The sequence below is a fragment of the Ursus americanus genome, chromosome 11 (genome assembly GCF_024610735.1).
Source record: "Ursus americanus isolate L20-20 chromosome 11, mUrsAme1.1.p, whole genome shotgun sequence".
In the NCBI taxonomy this organism is placed as follows: Eukaryota; Metazoa; Chordata; class Mammalia; order Carnivora; family Ursidae; genus Ursus; species Ursus americanus.
This window is the reverse complement of record NC_142137.1, coordinates 12,770,205-12,791,103: the sequence shown is the minus strand read 5'-3', so window position 1 is coordinate 12,791,103 and position 20,899 is coordinate 12,770,205.

The window sequence follows — 20,899 nt, the reverse complement described above, 5'->3', positions numbered from 1 at the left end:
TCACTTTACAATTGCAGCTGCAATTCAATAAACTTGGCCTTTGCTTTCCTGCCTCTGTACCTATGATCAGAATTTTTGATACCAAAGATCACCCTTTTAAACATCTCCAACCCCAGAGTGTCTTTGATGCATCTTTAAAGACTCCCTTTAAAGTCTTCCTCTTCTAAGTAAGTGTTCTAGGTTCCCGAGCCAGAACTTTTCCCCACTTTTAAATTTTTCAGAAGACTTCATGTTTTTCTTTTTAACATTTACCTTCTATCTTATCCTGTACTTCTTTTTCCATGAAAAGTATCTTTTCTTGGCTGGTAGACTCAAGCTCCTCAGTATCAGTCATCATGTCAATTTTGTCCTGCCCCAATTCTGATCAAATTCTTTTGCTTTGAAAATACTTGGGTTCAATTAAAAGTAAATGAATGTTGACTTTGCACGTATCTACAGAATAAAGAATAAAGAATCAATTCTTCCTTTCCTCTCACATCAAAAGAGATGTTCACATTTTGCAGCCTGTTCATGCACACCTACACACACAAAGAGCCCATGAGATCTCATCAACTTAAGAAGTGAAATCTTGTGCCAAAGTGATGTTTACATGGTGGGTGAAAAGAGAGTACTGGATGACAGGAAGGATGACAAGTCAAGTGAACCAAATCTGAAGTGGTAATTTTTACAACCTGAATAATCTGCTCTCCATATGTTTCCTGCAAATCCTAGGAAAGGTATTATAACCATGATCTTTGCATTAGAGGAGAGCATATACAGATTCACCTCTTAGCAAGAATAAATTTAGAAATAGAGAAAGAAGAGGAAAGCTTTTTGGCAACATTTCCTGAAAGTGTGTGCATAGCTGAAACCAAACGGAGAGAGGAGTCTGTTAACCTTTATCACACACCACATGCAAAGTAATCACACATCTTAATGCTTTCATATCATATTTTGTTTCACATTTTCGGACAGGGCACCATATAGTTAAGCTTCTGGCAGATGGAGAAATTATAATATAGCAATGGTCTACCGATAGAGTTCAGTCCTTCCTTTAGAGTTCTTGGCTTCAATAGCTTGAGACAAATAGAAAGTATTAGGCTCGTAAGTTGAATCTAGACTCTGACTTAAATTAATTTTTCTTACATAATTTTTAAAAAAGTTCCAACTACTTTAAGGCAAAGAAATTCTATACACTCTAAATTGGGAAAAGGAAGGTGAATTCACCTTCCTATGGAAGGTGAATTAAAATTAATGCAAATTTTAATATTCCTAATGTGTGACTTTGTCTTTCCCTTTTGTCCCATTAGTCCTCATTGTCCCTCATTTGTCCCATCATAAGCAGAGTGATATGGGTTACCATTTGGGGAAGAGAGATTTTAGGTGATTTGTTCACATCTCAGGGAATGATTTACTCATCATTATCTTTAGATACAGCCTTTTTTGGTAATTTCCTTCAGACAGTGTCCCCCTTTATTGGAAAAAAAATGAGTATTTTTTTCCTAACCTTGTAGAGTACTTTAGTTATTGGTTCCCACATATTGTCACAGAAACAGCCATCAAAGGTGTTAATATTTGGGCTTCTGTGTTAATGAGAACCTATTGTCCTTAGGAATTGTACTCCAAATCAGACAGAGGCCATTGTTCTTGCCCCTTTATCTTATTAGCTAACAGAAGACCTATTAGCAGAATAAGCAAATTGCTAATGTAAGTCTGCATGCCTTTTTCTGGTTCTATTGGAGTCGTGGTGTGACAGCAAGAGCATGTTTTTGGCATGATGGTCTGGGTTTGCTTGATTCCCAGCTTCTCTTCTTCATTCGCTGTATGATATTGAACAAGTTACTTAGAACACTCATTTTGCATCTATTTAATCATCTGTGAAATGAGGATAATAAAACTTACCTTCAAGTTGTCCTATGGATTTAATAACATGACATGAGTAAAAGTGTCTAATATACTCATTAAATAGTAAATCCCTTTTTCCCTTCTGCTTTCCCCACCTCCATTTTAAAGTTAATTCAAGCACTCTTTTGCCTTACAGATAGGTTATAAACTCAGACCCAATGTTAAAGTTTATCTCCCCTCTTGTCCCTGTACCCATCTCTGTGCTGTGTCTATTTTTAAAATACTCCATTGTCTTTCACCATTTGAAAAAGAAATGCTTTTCTAAAAAAAAAAAAAAGTAGTGCCAGTATACAAACCACTTAAACCTGCAATGCCTCAGTTAATTCTCATAAGAATTATCCAAAATAGATTTTATTTATCTTTAATCTATAAATGAAGAAACTAAGGTTAAAAAGGCTAAGTGACTTTCACGATACTACAAAGGCGGAGCAAGGTTAAGTGGTTTCTCTAAAACCAAAACATGAGTAAGTAGCAATTCTGGGAATCAAACCCAGGTTTTCCAATCTCAAGCTGAGTGACCTTCTCCTCTTCCATCCTGCAGAGCTTGACTTCAGACAGTCCCTCCTCCACTCTGCCTCTTTAATATACTTCTATAATTTCCATATTAAACTCAATATTTTGCCTTAACTTCTTTCTGCTCTCCTCTAAGAACCTGAAGAAAACTCTGCCTATTACTGTAAATAGGCATCTTTAAACAGTGGTAGGTTAAAACAGACTTTTAACTAAGGAAAAATATTTCAGGCCGTCATATTTGAGTCAAACCGAAAGAAAAAAAAAGTTAATTTTTTTCTTAATTTTTACTTAATTACATGAAGTAACTTTTTGTATAAAAGGCAGAATATTATATTTTTTAAAAACATAGCACTTTAGGGTGTTAGATGATCATTAACTACAAAGAAAATACATTAGGTCAACTCTGGCAGTTGGAACATAACTATTTGCACAATTAACACTTAACGGTAGCAAACTTGGAAATAAGGTTGTAGTAAATATTAGGTAAGTAACCAGGCTTTGGCTTAAGGGAATTAAAAAAAATGTGCGGTATGGAATTAGAATGTCTGGATAATGTTTGGACCACTTCTATAGATTTTCTGAGTAGCTTTTGTTACAAAATATAACTTATCCCTATGGTTATTGGGGCCTAAAATGAAAGAGAGAAGAAAGAAAGAAGGAAAGAAAGAAAGAAAGAAAGAAAGAAAGAAAGAAAGAAAGAAAGAAAGAAAAGAAAAGAAAAGAAAAGAAAAGAAAAGAAAAGAAAAGAAAAGAAAAGAAAAGAAAAGAAAAGAAAAAGGAAGGAAGGAAGATGAGAGGAAAGCAGGCAGGAAGGAAAAAAATAAGAACAATAGGACCATGCTTATCCTGAACAGCAAAAAAAGAAATGAACTGCTGATTATAATAGCATCTATAATTCTTTGAGTACCTGTCATTTACTGCAGCAAACTTATATATAGCTATGTTGATAAATATACCACTAAACTTCCTAAAAATTCTGCAACATAGATTTTATTATCTCCCTTCCTAAAAACTGTACAAAATAGGCTCCATTAGTTTAGATAAGGAAACAATCTCAATAACGTTAATAATTTGCCTCAGATAACACTATTTATTGGCATTGCAATGATTTGAAGCTTCCTCTATGTTGATAAAAAAATGAATGTTTTTGCACAATACCAGGTAGTCTTTCCATAAAAATAAATAATGTATCCCCTTAATAAGTAGCAGGAACACTAAGAACTTTTCTTAAACTATCGCCAGCCATCAAATATTAAAGCATGTTATTTGTATTTCTATTATTTTATTTTCAAATGGTACCCTAATAAAATTAGCAGCAAGAAATTATAAAAAGTTAGGGTACAGAGTCACCTTTGGCTGAAAGAAGAGCATATACATCTGATCCCTTTTGAAATGAGACCTACCAAACCGCACAATAAAGCGTAAGGTTATGGAATACAAAAGCCAGAGATCTGAGTGATTTGAACACAGGAAAAAAAAAAAAGAAAGAAAATGCGTAAGTCTCCACTTATCACCAAAATGTTTATATTTTTATTCTGGACCCTAAGAAATAAAGTGATTCTTATGACTATGACTTACAAATAAACTCTGGGACATCTATAACATTGAGTTGCCAAAACCATGAATATGAACATAGAGAAAAATCTTTAAAACAATGGAGAATTGTTAGATATAGTGAGGTAAAAATGGCAGTGTGACAAAAATTGACAATTTTTTGGAAAGATAGAAACAAAATATTAACAGAGGATACCTTTGGATACTACAGTTATGCAGAATTTTAAATCTCATGTTGTGTGAGTTTGAATTTTCTAAAACGGATCTATATTAATTTTGTGTAACAAAAAGACAACAAAGCTTACATCAAAAGTCAAAGTCTACTTAGTTCTATTTTGGACGCCGATCATTCAGATATGGCTCATGCATTTTCTTCAGTCGGGGAGATGCCACTATCAAGTGACTGACAATGGAAAATGAAAAGAAACTCCTTTTTCAAAGAAAAAAAAAAGCAGCCCCTTTTTGGTTGTCAGTGTGATCACGTCAGACTCTAAGACCCATGGAGAGAGACATTTCATTTAGACCCTGTGCTGTGCACAGAGCTACCGGTGCTATGCACACAATTATGATCATTGACAGTCACTCAATCTCTTTCCTTCTCTTCTGCGCCATTGCTGCCCTGGTGCTGCCTCGGCAGCATATTTAGGTTTTAAGTTGTCAATCATGATTCTTTTATATTCCTGCAAATGATAAAAATTCATAATATAAAAAGATGCCTGGTGGGACAAAGTTTTTGCTGGACAATTGCATTCCTTTCCCATGTGAGTTACTCTGCAAATGTCTAATACACCAAATGTTCCACAATTCAATCAAAGCAAGTTTCCTTGTTTTAGTTTCCACATAATATATGTCGAAAACTTGGCTCATTTTTAAAGAACATTCAACTATTGCTGCACGACTCCCTAAGACTGTCTGAGATTAAATGGGGAAACCAATCAGAACAAAACAAGATCTCCTTTGCCCTTCTACACGAGAACACCACAATCCATTCTCTAACTGTTCCCAAGAGTAAAATCTTCATTAAGCTGAAATACACACATTGCCATAAATCAAAGCAAATATACCTCCCTGCTTTGCACATTCTATTTTAGGCTGAGTGATCAATCCCACTTACCACTTTCCAAAAGAAAATAGGTGTGTTTTTTTTTTTCAGTACTTCAAATGGAATTTTCAGAGAATCTGAAAGCTGAAGAAAAGCTAAACAAGCACGAGATTAGCATTACAATGAAAAGACTTAGTGAACTTAAAATTGAATTCTAGAAGCAGGGTGAGTGTGTGTATGTGTGTGTTTTTCGTTCTTGAACCAAAATGACCTAGCAAATGTTTATCACCCAAGAGTTCACCTTTGAAGGTCCTAGAAACTTAGGGTACACAATGAAGTGCTAATCTTGGCATTTTAGAAACAACTTCTTAAGGTATAAACAATAGGTTGTTTCCTGAAGTTCCCATGTCACTGCCAAGGCCAGTTGGCCAGATATGTGCCTGGCCATGCTGAATAATAAAGTTTGGGTCCCGGTTGTCCTCTTGAAGAATATGCACCGCTTGACCTTCAATTTCATTACTAAAGTTCTTAATGCACACACTTCTCAGTAAACTTGGACAATTTACTATACCTAGAATTGTGTGAAATATTTACCTTAATGGACAATGAGAAATATTTCATTTTACACTGGAGCTTTATTTGTTTTTACAGAATTAATCAGATATAGGCAAAATCAACAACAACAAATATACATTGTCAGTTATTATTGCATAATTTAGAGGTTTTTTTGTGCCTTTTTAGTCTTATATTTATAGACTCAAATGTCGTATTTATTAGATCTGTACTCCTGGAAAAATGAGCCAAATATTCATAACAATACTTGTTTGTTGTTCAAAATAAATGTGTCAACTTTCTGATGTTTTTAAGTGCAGAAATATTAGTGTACAATGTATTTCAGTAAGTGCTGTGAATAGAAGTAGTTAGGACTCTGATTATATGTCTCATCTCAGAAAATCACCTTCAGAAACCTAGAATGCCCTAACTTGAGTATAGGGCACTACTGAAATTACATTAAAAAGGCAGGGAAAATGTAGTTACAAGGTAAAAATGTAAGAGTAGTAATTACTTGGTCTGTGTTAGGGCAAAGCCATGAGACAGAGTCACAGAATGAAACCCGATTAGCAGAGGTTATAAAAAGAAATAAGGAAACACTTACTGTAAGTGCCTGAGAATCAAAGGAATGTCACTGAAGAGTATAAGTCCACTACTTAATAGGAAAAGGGAAAATTACAGACTACAAGAAGGGCAACACATTTAATTGCTCCTTGGGTTATTCTTTTCTAAATACTAATAATTGTAAAAGGTTGCTTAATGTGATAATAGTTACCAAGGTTGAAGAGATCAAAAGGCAATGTCAGAAAGTAATAGATTGAGGTGAGTAAACATTATTGTGAATGTATTCATATTAATGGTATCCTGAAATGTACCAAAGAAGGAGATACATCTGACGCCGAGGTCACAGTGGGTGTATAGCATGATCAAATAAATAGAAAATACTCATTTCTATTTGAGTGGTTAAAAGACAAACGTTATTCCTGCAAAAACCTTTTAAAATTGATAATCATAAAATCAGTCAATTAGCAAATGTTAGTTGAATGTCTATTATATTCCTAGGATAGACTGTGGACTCCAGTGAATCTCTAATACATATGTGACTTATCTCTATTCAAGAGGATTCACTCCAGCTTTTGATGAGTAGCTAATAATGTGTAAAACTGTTAGCTAATTCTATGTAGTAATGAAAGAACAGTTACGGTGAAAAGCAATAATGAACATATTCCAATCCACATATGTCCCATGATCTATGGCATCAAACTTTCTTACAAATTTGAACTCTAATCACATCAACATTCACTTGTTAGAACAATTCTATTTTGCATTCTAAAAGCATTATAAACTTTTATTTTGAAGAGAGTTTGTTCCAAAGTTCAATACCTTGTTATATGTAAGTGATGAATCACTAAATTCTGCTCCTGAAAGTAATATTTCTAACTGGAATTTAAATAAAAACTTGAAACAAAGTGAATAAATAAATCCACATACTTTACGCATAAGATTTTTAAAAAGATCAGTTTCTCTAAAAAAAAAAAGAAAAAATGATTTGTAAATAAGTATTTTATCAATGGAACAGTATATATACATATATATATACATATATATATATATATTTACACACATATGTATACATTCTGACATCCTTAGATGACAAAATACTTTGCTTTATTAAAAGAATAATGAAAAGATGCCTTTTCACTTCATTTACCTGTTTTCCTTTAAACTGTTGAAAGAATCAGAAATCTTAAAAGGAACTTCAAAAAATTGACCCAACTATCAAACCTGATAGAGGATTCATGTATATTTTTTCTTTAATATACTCCTGATTTAATTATAGCACCTTGAGCCAATAACTAATAATTGTGTATTTATAGTACTTCTAAAACTCATCTTCTACAGCATGTAATTGAGTGCCGAGCAGACCATGCTGATAATAATTAGCAGTGTTTTAGTATTGTATGACTATAGCGAAACAACATTGAATAAATCATAAAGCCTTAGTAAAAGAAAAGTGAAATGTCTATAATCTATTTTGAGAGAGCCAGTAAATAAACTAAAATAAATTTAGAAGTGAAGATAGTTCCTACTTTCACCAAGAGTAGTGTCATTATTGATTTAATAATCACACAAATATTTAAAGAGTAAAATATACAAGAAGAAATCATAGGAACAGACCAAATCCAGGAAACAATATTGAAAAGACTTCTAGACTAGATAGCTTATAAGTGAGTTGTATCCTATGTCCAGTGTCAGTAATGAACAGCATTTATTCTAATAGTAAATAGGTGATTTAATTAAATAAATTTATTAGTAAAATATATTTTATATTCTTGTCAAAATAAGCAAAAATTAAATGCATATTAATTAATTTATAAATGTTAAGAAATCTTTAAAGAAATCCCAAAAACTGTTCCTAGTTTTTTTAAATCAAATTCTTAAAATAATATTTTAATGGTAAACCACTAAAAGCAGTCTCGTTATAATTAAGAGCAAAAGAAGCATGGCAGTCACTGTTACTATTATTCAAAATTATTCTGTACCTTCTGGCCAATTCATGGTTCTTATATGCTGAATATGTTGTGTGCAATTGTAGTCATTATTTGTTTTGATGCTTAAATCGTCTTAACTTTGGCAACTGGCAGTTCTCTCTAGTTGTCTTATATGTCACTTTGACTGGCCATACTAGTTTTTGAGCATACTTCTTTTGTGGCACAAAAAGAGGTTCTAGACCATCTTGTACATTTCTTGTCTTAAAACAGGAATGAACCACTTCTTCATGAATCCTAATTCCTTTAAGAGGGAAGGGTAAAGTATTGTTGGTTCTTCCATACTTTTTATACTTGTGCACACGTGCACCCATATTCCCACATATTCTCTCAAGTCTTTCACCACATGTATTCTAATTTTCAGGAACGTGTATAATGTTGTTTTATTGGGATACATTTATACTAATTTCTAAATATATAATCTGTAGTTCCCTCTATTTTTAGACACTACTGAGTCACAGTAAGTTCCTGTACTTTCCTTCCAGTGTCAAATCTAAACCTATCGCCTTTTAGTCCCAATTTTTACCCATGAAGTAATAAGTGAGATTTACCATTTTCCATGGACTCTCCCCATTCCCTTATATTTGCTGGTGGCATTAATTCATCAATAACATATATTTCTGTCATTCTTATGTCCACTAGTTAGTCTAGATATAAAGTTCAATACTGCATATGCTCATCAATAGTACCCATGGCAAAGCTTCATCAATCATATGTTGGGTAGCTGAATCTTATTTTCTAGTTGGTTCTTCAGGTCAGCCACATGGAACAATAACCCCAAAGTTCGTCCAGGTCCATAAATGTTTGCCTGTGATCTAAAACAGCATGGCCAAATTTTAAATACTTGACTCGCATTTTCTAAATGTATAAATAACGTAGCTCCAAGGTCTTCTGGCATAAAATAGTACAGCCAAGAAGTCTGATACTGATTTGATTTTCTTTCCCTTATGTACTGAATGTTTTTTAACTAACTGCTGGGTGAAGTTAGTCATTTTTCTGGAAACGTGCTTTATAAATCTTTAAAGTTAAATCACTTTGTTAGGGTACATCTCAGAGTTTGACATTCAGGTTCAAGCACCCAGGTTCGCATTTTGCCTTTTCAGTTTCTAATCATAATTATTTCAGGAAAGTTTTATTTGAATTATAATTTAAAATACTTATTCCATCAATGGTTTTCCTTCTTTTCTTAGCATACCACAGCCATACATATCATTCATCTCCGTTGCCTGTCTTCTATATTTAACACTTTTTTGGATACCACTTTTTTTCTTTTAATCTCTAAATATTTCCACCCATTTCATTTCAATCCCTTTACTCTGCTTTACATGATATCTGTGTGTTCTTCTCTTTCTTCTCAATTTGTCTATTTTTAGAAATATTTCTCTTCCAGTTTTTTACTCTTATTCCTGAATTCTGCCAGTTCTCCTTTTATTACTGTTGTTAGACCACCTTACTCCTGAGCTGTTCTGATTTATATCATCCAGACTTTGAGAATTTGCCTTATGTCTTCTAAGGTATCTTGGAATATTAGGATTCTGTGTGGCGATAATTTAAAGATTTATTTATTTGTTTGAGAGAGAGAGAGTGAGAGAGAGGGCATGAGCGGGGAGAGCAGAGAGGGAGAGGGAGTGAGAATGTCAAGCAGACTCTGCACTGAGTGTGGAGCCCAACATAGGGTTGAATCCCAGGACCCCGAGATCACCGCCTGAGCTGAAAGCAAGAGTAGGATGCCTAACTGACCCAGGAGCCCCACGTGTGGCAATAATTTAATAGCATTTTCCTCTACTATCAGGATACCATTTGATTAATTTTCATCTTTTTATTACAATATTTATTTGTGTGAGATTTGATCAAATTCTTGTCAGCGTTTTCCAAAAATGGTTTCCTGTGTGGCGACAGAGATAGGTAATCATGGCTTTCCGAGACTTGGAGTTCAAGTGCTCCCCCCACTTGAATAAAGTGAAGCATTCATACAGCCATTTTGTGCTGCCATCTGTCTGCCTTTATAGGATAAGTTTGCTTCAGGACAACTTTGACCTAGACCTAGATATTTCTCTAGGTTGATCAGATTTCCAAGGACTTACTTTCCAAAACTGTACTCTCACTTTAAACTTTGTATTTTACTATTATAATAATTTCATAGGTAAGCCTTATCTGTTGTTTTTTAAAGCATTTTCTAAAACTACTTTAAAATGTCTATGTATTAGGGGCGCCTGGGTGGCGCAGTCATTAAGCGTCTGCCTACGGCTCAGGGCGTGATCCCAGCGTTCTGGGATCGAGCCCCACATCAGGCTCCTCCGCTGGGAGCCTGCTTCTTCCTCTCCCACTCCCCTTGCTTGTGTTCCCTCTCTCGCTGGCTGTCTTTCTCTGTCAAATTAATAAATAAAATCTTTAAAAAAATGTCTATGTATTAAAGAAACATGAATAGCAAAGTCATAAGAGTTGAGGAAAGTGGAGGACTTGCTCTATCATGTATCAAGGTATACCTCACATCCATGGTAGTAAAAATACAGGAATGGACAAATAAGCCATGAAATAGAGATTGAACCGTATATAGCAGTATTTGACATAAAATTAAAATAGCACTGCAATCAAAAGGGAAAGGACAGATTGCCTGATAGATGGAAAATAAGATGGAATCTTTGCTAATCTACATGTAAAAGCAAAGTGTAGGTGAAAGTATAGATAATAGGCACAAAGTATCATTAAAAAAAACCTTCTAACGTTCAAACCATAAGACAAGGAATTTATAGATTAATGGATAAGAACTCCAACAACTCCAACATGTGTTGGGCAAGTGAACTTGGACAATCTCTAACTTCTATATACCTCAATTTCCACATGTTTAAAATGCTTATTGAATGATCAATATAGGCAAAACATTTAAAACAATCCCAGTACACTATACATGCTGGATAATTGCCTACTACTGCTACCCCTACTACTGTGCCCATATCAAGAATTTCTGATCAAAGAATAATCCCATGAACAAGGTAATAGATAGGCGAGAGAAGGGAAGAGGATATTTGTCTAAAAATCATAAGACATCAACCTTTAATATATAAGACATTTCTGCAAAAAAGAAAAGAAAAGAAAAAGAAAGCAACTTGATAGAAAAATGAGGAAGAGCATAAAATAGGTTATTATCTATAGAAGAGGAAACCCAAAAAGCTGTTAGTCTGACCCATACTTAACTGTCATATTTTGTAAATCAAAAATGTTTGGATATCAGCAATTTCATATGTTTCAGTTTAATTAGTAATTGATAAGACACAGAAAGTTATTAGTAATCAGAAAAATGTAAATTTAAACTGCAATGAGAAAAAAAATAAAGTTTTATAATGCTGAGTGTTGGCAGGATGTCAAGACACAGGAACCTTCATACCCTGCTGGTGAGTCTGTCTAGTGATACAATCTGGAAAGCCTTCAAGTAACACTTAGTCAAGTTGTATATATACATATCCTAGGAAACAGCAGGTCCACTTATGAATATGTATACCTTGGAAAATTTTGCTTCAGTTCATAAAGGATACACACACACACACACACACACACACACACATACACATATATATGAAGTTGGTCTTCCAAGTGTGTATTGGAAATTCTGAAGGTAAAAACAACTTTTGTGTTCACTGAAAAATGATCTGATAAAATATGGTAAATGTTCACCATGGAGTAATATGCAAAGTTTAGCAGCACGGACTAAATGCAAAATGCATACCTATCAACAAAGATGGATCTTATTAACAGTGCTTCATTTTTTTAAATTGAAGTATAATTAACCTAGAGTGTTATATTAGTTTCAGGTGTACAATATAATGATTCAAAACTTCTATACATTACTCAGTGCTCATCATGACAAGTGTATTTTTTATCTCTTTATTTCACCCATCCCCCACCCACCTCTCTTCTGACAACCAGTTTGTTCTCTCCATTTAAGAGTATGGTTTTTATGTTTGTTTATCTCTTTTTTCTTGTTTTGTTTTGTAAATTCCACATATGAATGAAATCATATGGTATTTGTCTTTCTCTGTCTGACTTATTTCACTTAGCATATAGGCCCATCCATGTTCTTGCAAATGGCAGGATTTCATCTTTTTTATGGCTGAGCAATATCCCATTGTATATATATATACCACACCTTCTTTATCCATTCATCTATCAATGGACAGTTGGGTTGCTTCCAAATCTAAGCTATTATAAATAGCGCTGCAATAAACACAGGGGTTCGTATATCTTTTCACATTAGTGTTTCCCTTTTCTTTGGGTAAATAGTCAGTAGTGGAATTGTTAAATCATAGGGTAATTCTATTTTTAATTTTTTGAGGAACCTCTGTACTGTTCTCACAGTGGCTGCATCAATTTGTATTCCCATCAACAGGGCACAAGGGTTCCTTTTCTCCAGATCCTCACCAACACTTGTTATTTCTTGTCTTTTTTCATTCTGATAGGTGTAAGATGATAACTCATGTAGTTTTGATTTGCATTTCTCTGATGATTGATGATGTTACACATATATTCATATGTCTGTTGGCAATTTGTACGTCTTCCTTGGAATGTCTACTCAGGTCATCTGCCCATTTTTTAAATTGGATTATTTGCTTTTTTTTTTTTTGGCTTTGAGTTGTGTAAGTTCTTTATATTAACAGTGCTTCATTTTTTAAAATAGGGAACAGAATGTGATATATAACATAATACTATTTACATAACATGATGCTATTTATGCACATGGAAAATATTACATACATCACAATTCATACAAATAAAAAAATAGACATGAAACATTAAAGTGGTTGATTGGGTAGGGAGGGAAATGGGATTGTGGTTATGGGCATTAAAGGAAATTAACAGGACAAGAACAAAAAATGAAGTAAATATTCAAGCCAAAAACAAGAGTAAAATTAAAAGACAAATGCAAACTGAAAAAAAAAAAAACCCTGCAAAAAATATGATAAGGAGTTAATGTCCTTCACTTAAAAAAGAGTTTTCAACAATGAAAAGAAAAATGGAAAGAAATAACTTTATATTTTCAATAGAAAAATGTGCAAAGAGAAACACAGAGTTCCCAAAAAATAAATAAAAATGGATAATAGGGATACAAAAAAATTCACACCTCTTAGTAGTGAAGTTAATTCAAATCAAAAGAAGGAGGTTTTATTTATTGCACAAATACAAACATGTGAGAAGCATAATACTCAGTGCTGGGGAGAGTTTGTGACACAAGCACACACATCCAGTGCTGATTTTAAAAGTTCCTGTTTATAGAAAATTATCTGGCAACATATATCTGTTGCTACAGTAATTGACCAGTAATTCTGTTTAGGAGAATCTGTTATAAAGAAATAAATAGATCTGGGAGAGAGTATTTATGTGCACAGGCATTTGTTACAGTGTAAGGTATAATAAGAGAAATTAGCCAAGTAAAGGGAGATGGTTTGTTCATAAGAAACATTAATAAAATTATGTTTTCCACGGTTGCAAATATAAAAATGCTTTCTTTAAATTATTAAGAAAATCATGATTAAAAGATATATATATATACATTTATATATAAGTATGTATGTGTGTGTGTGTGTGTGTGTATATATATATATATATAGTAGGCTTTTTTGAGGTTGCCATTACTGACACTGAAATGTGCTCACCTATTCTACAAGATGTATAGAGTATATTGCTTAATTTGTTCTGCAAGTCAATGTCATAAAAAAAGATGGAGAATGGGGAGGAGAGTTCTATATTAAGAGAAACTTCAGAACCACCAAACCCAAATGCAAATCATGGTCTTTTATAAGGCACTGATTTGAACAAATTAAAGGCAAAGGTGGTTTTCATATCATATTACAGATTTATTGTTAACCATTTATAGCTTTAATAATGTTTTTGTAGGAAAACGTCCTTACTATTTAGAGCTACATTCTGAAGTATTCAAGATGAATAATTTCTGTAATTTTATTTAAAAGAATTCATCAAAAATAAAAGAATTCATCAAAAATAATGTAATACAAATATGACAAAATCACACAATTGTTAAACTCTCAATCATGACTATATGAGTGTTCCTTGTATTATTTGCCCTAATCTTCTTTGAGTTCTAAAATTTTTATAATGCGGAGTTCAATAAAAATTCCTCATAGATTTCTCCGTAAAGAGGAGTCTACCAGCTCAGTATAGAAATAGATTTTGGCTTTAAAAGATAAATGGTAAAATAAGTTCTTATAAAATTATTAGTCTCTACCATATTTCCATTAGAAAATAATGATTTTAAACCTACCATGAACCTGAATTTCAATGATTCAGACTGCATTGGTAAGACTTCCATTTAAATTTTTCCACAAATTAGGTGTATCTTTAATAGAGCACTGTACCTGTTGATTAAAGAAATGAATGACTTTTATTTGTTTTCCTAAATTTGTATACATTACTCCAGAAAATTGTTTGTTTGGGGGAAGCATGTGTGTCTTTTTTTCAAGTACTTTCATAGATGATAATAAGATTCCGCGGAGTGTTGAAGCTAAGGCTGAAATAAGAATTGGGCTGGGCTACTGTTCCCATGTGTGCATCTACTAGCAATTATGAATGTATCTTTCTTGTCTTATTAATGCAAATAGTGAATTACTTCCTACACTCTTCTGCACCTTGCTTGTTTTGCTCAACTCTGTATTTTAGAGTTATTTTAATATCAACACATAGAGAGCTTTCTGCACTTCTTTTATTTGGCTTATGATATGCCATAATTTATTTAACGTGGTCCCCATCAATTTACATATGATGGTATTTCTAATCATTTCCTATTTGTTGGACTTTTCTTCTCTTGAAGTCAACAGTTTATTACAGCCTGCTCTTACACATACTTGGAAAAATTAAAGGGGTGTGGTAGGTGGGTGCTAATAAACATGCTTTAAGCAGAAACAATGAGGAGAAAAGAACAAAACATTGGAAATGCAGGTACAGAACAGATTAGAGTTTCTTTCTGAATTTTAGGACACACTCATTTCAAAGCAACAACAGAAAATGGAGGTGGCACCACATCCAAAATGGATTTGTGGGACATCTAGGAATAATTAGGGATTCCAAGTATTACTCAGAAAAACGAATTAGATAAAAGAATATTCTTACTCATTTTTTCCTATGGTAAGTGAGCTCAGAGGTGTGTGTGTGCGGGGGGTGGGAGAATATTTCAGTAAACTAATAAAAGATCTCTGTGAATCTATTCCTGCCCCTCCACAATTTATTGCCAATAGAGCAGTCCTACTGTCCACTTAAAATATAAATATGTTTATGTCACTATACCTCTCAAACCCTTCAATGGTTAGTGGAGACCAAAACAGGCTCTAATACTCAAAGTTATTTCTTTTCCTTTTTTCTTTTCTTTCTTTTCTTTTCTTTTCTTCTTTTCTTTTCTTTTCTTTTCTTTTCTTTTCTTTTCTTTTGATTTATTTATTTGAGAGAGAGAGAGAGAGTGGAGCAGGGGCAGAGGGAGAGAATCTTCAAGCAGACTCCCTGCTGAGTGCAGAGCCTGACACGGGGCTTGACCTGACCACCCATGAGATCATGACCTGAGTTGAAACCAAGAGTCAGACAATGGACTGGGCCACCTAGGTGCCCCTCAAGGGTATTTCTTTGAAAGAAAGAAAGAAAGAAAAGAAAGAAAGAAAGAAAGAAAGAAAGAAAGAAAGAAAGAAAGAAAGAAAGAAAGAAAGAAAGAAAGAAATAGAAAGAAAGAAAGAAAGAAAGAAAGAAAGAAAGAAAGAAAGAAAGAAAGAAAGAAAGAGCTGCAGGTGCTAGCTGTTGAAAGTGAAATGACATTGAAGCTTCCCATCCCCATGTGACTCCAACACATCAATATAATAAAAAAGGAGCTAAAAGGATCGCACCAGAGCACTAACACAATCGTCTACAAAATGCATGTGGAGGAAAACTATCAAAGACTGAGCCTAAGGGAACTCCAACATTAAGAGGTCAGGAGAAAGCAGAGAACTAAAGGTGCCTGAGCAAGAGTGACCAATGAGAAAGAAGTAAAACCAAAAGAGTAGCTGCATTAGTTTCCTAGGGCTGCTCTAGCAAAGGACCAGAAACTGGGTTCCTCAAAACAACAGAAATGTCTTCTCTCACATTTCTGGAAGTTAGAAGTCAAAAATCAAGGTGTCAGTAAGTCTCATGCTCTCTCCCAGGGCTTTAGAGAAGAATCCTTCCTTGCCTCTTCTAGCTTCTCATCGTTGCCAGCAAGTCTTGGCATCACTTGGCTTGTAGATATATCACTCCAGTCTATACCCCCATCTTCACATAGCCTTCTCTCCCGTGTGTCTGTGTCTTCACATTGTCTTCCCTCTGTTCTTGTCTCTGTGTCCAAATTTCCCTCTTCGTAAAAGGACGCCAGTCATATTGGATTTAGTGTATAGCCTAATCCAGTATGACTCCATTTTAACTCGCTTACATCTGTAAAAGACTCTTATTTCCAAATAATGTTACATTCATAGGTTCCAGGTGGATGTGAATTATTTTGGGACACTATTAAACCCAGTACAATAAGTTGTCCCAAAAGCCCAATGAAGAAAGATTATCAGAGAGGGAGGAATGATCAACTGGTCAAATGGTAGAGTAAGAAATGTCCTTTTGCTTTAGCTACCTGAAGTTCAGTGATGGCTTTCATAAAAGCAGTTTTAGTGGAAAGTGGGGGGCAAAATTCTAATTTAAGTGGCTCAAGAGAGTACTGAAGAATTAGAACAACAAGAAGAATTTTGCTAACAAAAGAGAAAAGACATATAGTACTAGCTGGGTGGCTAGTAAAGTTTTTTGTTTTTATTTTCGTTTGCTTTAAAGTAAGCTGGATGGTAAGTAAAGTAGGTTTTTTTTTTTTTTAATTTTTAAGCAAGAAGAAATGGCGACAGTTTTTAGACTTAAGAGAGTGGTTCAGTAGAGAGCAAATAGTGATGAGATAGAGGAGAAAAATTAGGACTATATGGTGAGCAAGAAAGGATGGGGAAATTGACTATTGGAAAAGCTCATCTCTGATCACAGATTGGAAGCCCAAGTACGTGGGTATATACGCTGGAAGGAGAGTATACGGTCAGTGAGTCTGCAAAAGTTTTATTTTGATTGTTTTAATGTCCCCAGTCAAGTACGAAGGAAGGTCATCAGCTGAGAAAGAGAATGTAAGAGGAAGTGTTCAAGTTTGAAGAGAGGGGAAGGTATGAAATAGTCACCCAGGGAAGTGGTTGAGTGAATGGACCAGGGACATATAGTGTGATTGCCTAAGAGGACTCAAGGGACTTTTTGAGTTAATGATTATGAATTTAAAATGGGACACATCTATGAATTTATATGTTTTTATCTAATCCTATTCAGCTGGCTCAGGAATATAGTAGATATCTGGATTCAAGCAATTACGTAGTTTCACAAGCAAACAGGAGAAAACAAGAAAGGGGCAAGGGAGTCAAATAAATAAATATGGGAGTAATTATATTGATTGACCGTGGATTTGGAACTTCAACTGAATAAGAAGTAAGGATATAAATGGGATGAGAGACACTGAAAAGTTGATAGGCCCAATGGATTAAAGTCTCAGTGGAATAGAGTAGTAAAGGGTATGAGCTTTAACAAATTGTTACCTTGGAGCTTTCTTGTAAAATTTGTCATTTTCAAGTTTGATTAGTGAGAACAAAATATGTTTAGGGTGGCTGATTTTACTCCCTTCTATTCTCTTCATATTGTTTCTAAACCTGTAAATGCTTCAGAGATAATTTGTCATAAATATTATTGTCCATGATTTTAAAAACTTGTCTTCCTCATAAAGTTTGAATTGGAGAGTTCTGCTTTTAATCCAGCCTCACATGATGAGAAATTTTCAAATAGAACTTTTTCTTGAAAAACTCATGCCATTGAAGAATAACTACAAATTAAATAGTTATTAAATGACATTTTATTGAATATTATACTAGTAAAACAATCCACAAAGATTAGAATTATGATTTAATGTAATCTCTATTATTCTCCTTTGTGTCATTTAAATTTGTATTAGCATTTTTTTCCTAAAAGAAGATGTATCTTTCTCTAGTTATCTAGATAAGACTCTCTTAACATTCATTTTCAATCATCAATCTATTTTCTTGTTCTTGTAAATATTTGAAAGTTTTTATAATTACTTTTGTGTATATAATAAGAGACTTCCAAGTGTCTAATTAACTAATAGAGCACTTTGCCTTTGTAATAGTAAACCAACACATGAATTAAAAAGAATGATAGAGAGACTGTGGACTCTGGGAAAGAAACTGAGGGTTTCAGAGGGGAGGGGGGTGGGGGATTGGGATAGGCCGGTGATGGGTATTAAGGAGGGCACGTATTGCATGGTGCACTGGGTGTTATATGCAAATAATGAATCATGGAACATTGCATCAAAAACTGGGGAGTACTGTATGGTGACTAATGTAATAAAATAAAAATTATAAAAAAATAAAAAATAAAAAGAATGATAGAATTTCAATACATAGCACATAAAGAAATTTTCACTTCAAGCTGCATGTGAAATGCTTAACTATATTTGAATGTTAATAGTCAGAAATTAACAATAAATCTGAAGCACTTGCCTTATTCATACTACTGAGATTGCTATACACTGATTACACACAGATAATGTCAGAAATCATGCTGATAGTTCTGCACTGGATATTTGATCTTACTAAGACAATTGTGAATAATACCAAGGCTAAAGCCAAACTTCAGTCTATACTTAAATCAAGTATATGAATTATGTTTTCTAAATCTTCTTGGCTTGGTTTTGTTCTGCTTTATCTATCATGTCAGAGAAGAAGGTATTAAGATCTCCAAGTACACTTGTTGATTTAACTAGTTCCCTCCGTTGTCTTATCATTTGTTGCTTTATGTAGTTTGTAACTATAACTTAGAAGTATATACCTTCATGAATGTTAATATAGCTTCCATTGATTGTTCCAACTAAATATGCATTGTCCCACTTTATCTCATATTTATGTCTAATCCTCAAATTTCTTCCCTAGTTTTCTTTTGGGTTATATTTATTTTACTGATTGGTTTCCATTCATTTTTCTGCCTTGTGTTTTCTATGTGTACTCCTTGTGGGTAATATTTTGCTGAATAGTTTTTTTAGTGGCTTCTAAGAATTTCTTTTTCTGAGTTTAATTTGTTTACTTAATTTCCTTATATTTATGTTTATTTTAGCTTATTTTATTTAATGTTTTATTTTTACCATTTTCCCTACCATCACTAAGTAAATTTAATTTTTTTTCTATTGTTGTGAAATATGTAGCTTCTATGATGATTTTTCTGGTTGTGATCCTTAGTTTACTGAGACCAGTACTTCCATTTATTTTTTCCTATCAATTTCATAAGTATATCAATATCTGTGGCTTCCCTCTAAACAATGTAATATAACTGAACAAACTTCCAGTTCTCTCTCACTCTGTGATTCTCCCTCTTTCGCTCATTTTATAATTTCGTCCTACATTTTTATTTCATTTCTTGCTGGGAATTTCTCCAAAAATTGTGTTTTTTCTTTTTAAAAATGGTATTTCTGGATTTTACAAATCACGTGCCTAAAATATCTTCATTTTCTCTCATATATAAATAACAGTTTATTTAGTTAAAATTCTAGGCTCTAATCTCACATTGTTTGCAATTTGAAAATACAGTTTCATTATTTTTCTTGACTCTAATATAGTAACCCATTCTGCTGTTAATGACATTAAGAGTCTTTGTATTTTATGTCTATTTTAAACAGTATACCTAGATATTCAGGTACCCATCTACAGCACATATACAAATTTTCTAAGGCTTTTGCCTTAATACCTTAGTATTACATAATACTTGTTTTTTTTTTTTTTAATGATTGTACAAATTCATATGAGTTCTTCTTGTTCCACATCTTCAAACACAATAGTGGTATTAGGCTTTTCCTTTGGCTGGAGAAACTGAAATATAATTTTCGTTTTCCTTAATTATAATGTAAATGTTTTCATATTTTTTATCAACCATTTGTGTTTCCTATTCTGTGAAGCGCCTCTTCATATCATTTGTCCATTTTTCTTAGATTTTTTAAAAAACCAATTTATAGGGACTTTTTATATATTTTGGGCACTAATCATTTTTAAATTATGTTTTGCAAATACCTTCTTACAGGTTTTGGCTTTTAAAAAATTATCTTTAGAGTATTTTTAGCTCTATGTTGTGATTTCTATGTCTTGTTTAAAATTCCTCCCCCACCTCAATGTTTCAAAAGGTATTCTCTTAGGTATTTTTTCCAAATACTGATGATTTGCTTTTCCTTTCATCATTGATGTACACGGCCATTTTGGCCATTTATCAAGTTCCAATATATGTATGAGTTTGCATCTGGAATCTTTTTACCGTCCCACTGGTGACTTCCTCTACTCTAGTACCAATATTACACTATCTTAATAATTTTGCTTTAATATAAATCTAAATTTACGACAGGCCGTAGCTCCTCATCATTGTTTTTTCAAAACTTTCATAGCAATCTAAGTGGCAAAAATGCACCCATGATATATAAAGGAACAAATTTTTAAAAATCCCTATTTATGATACTTAGACTTGGGCTTATGTTCTTGGCTTCTCAGCTCCGTCCCCTCCATAATAATATTTGCCCCAGGAATTTGGCACAGTTTCTGGAAATTTTATAGGAGACTCCTGATAGTTCGGTATCCTACTGGATAAGCACTATTATTTTGCCCACTTCACAACTGAGAAAACTGAAGTTAGTGGAGATTTTAAGTAATTGACTAACTCGATATAAATTTATCAAATATACCTT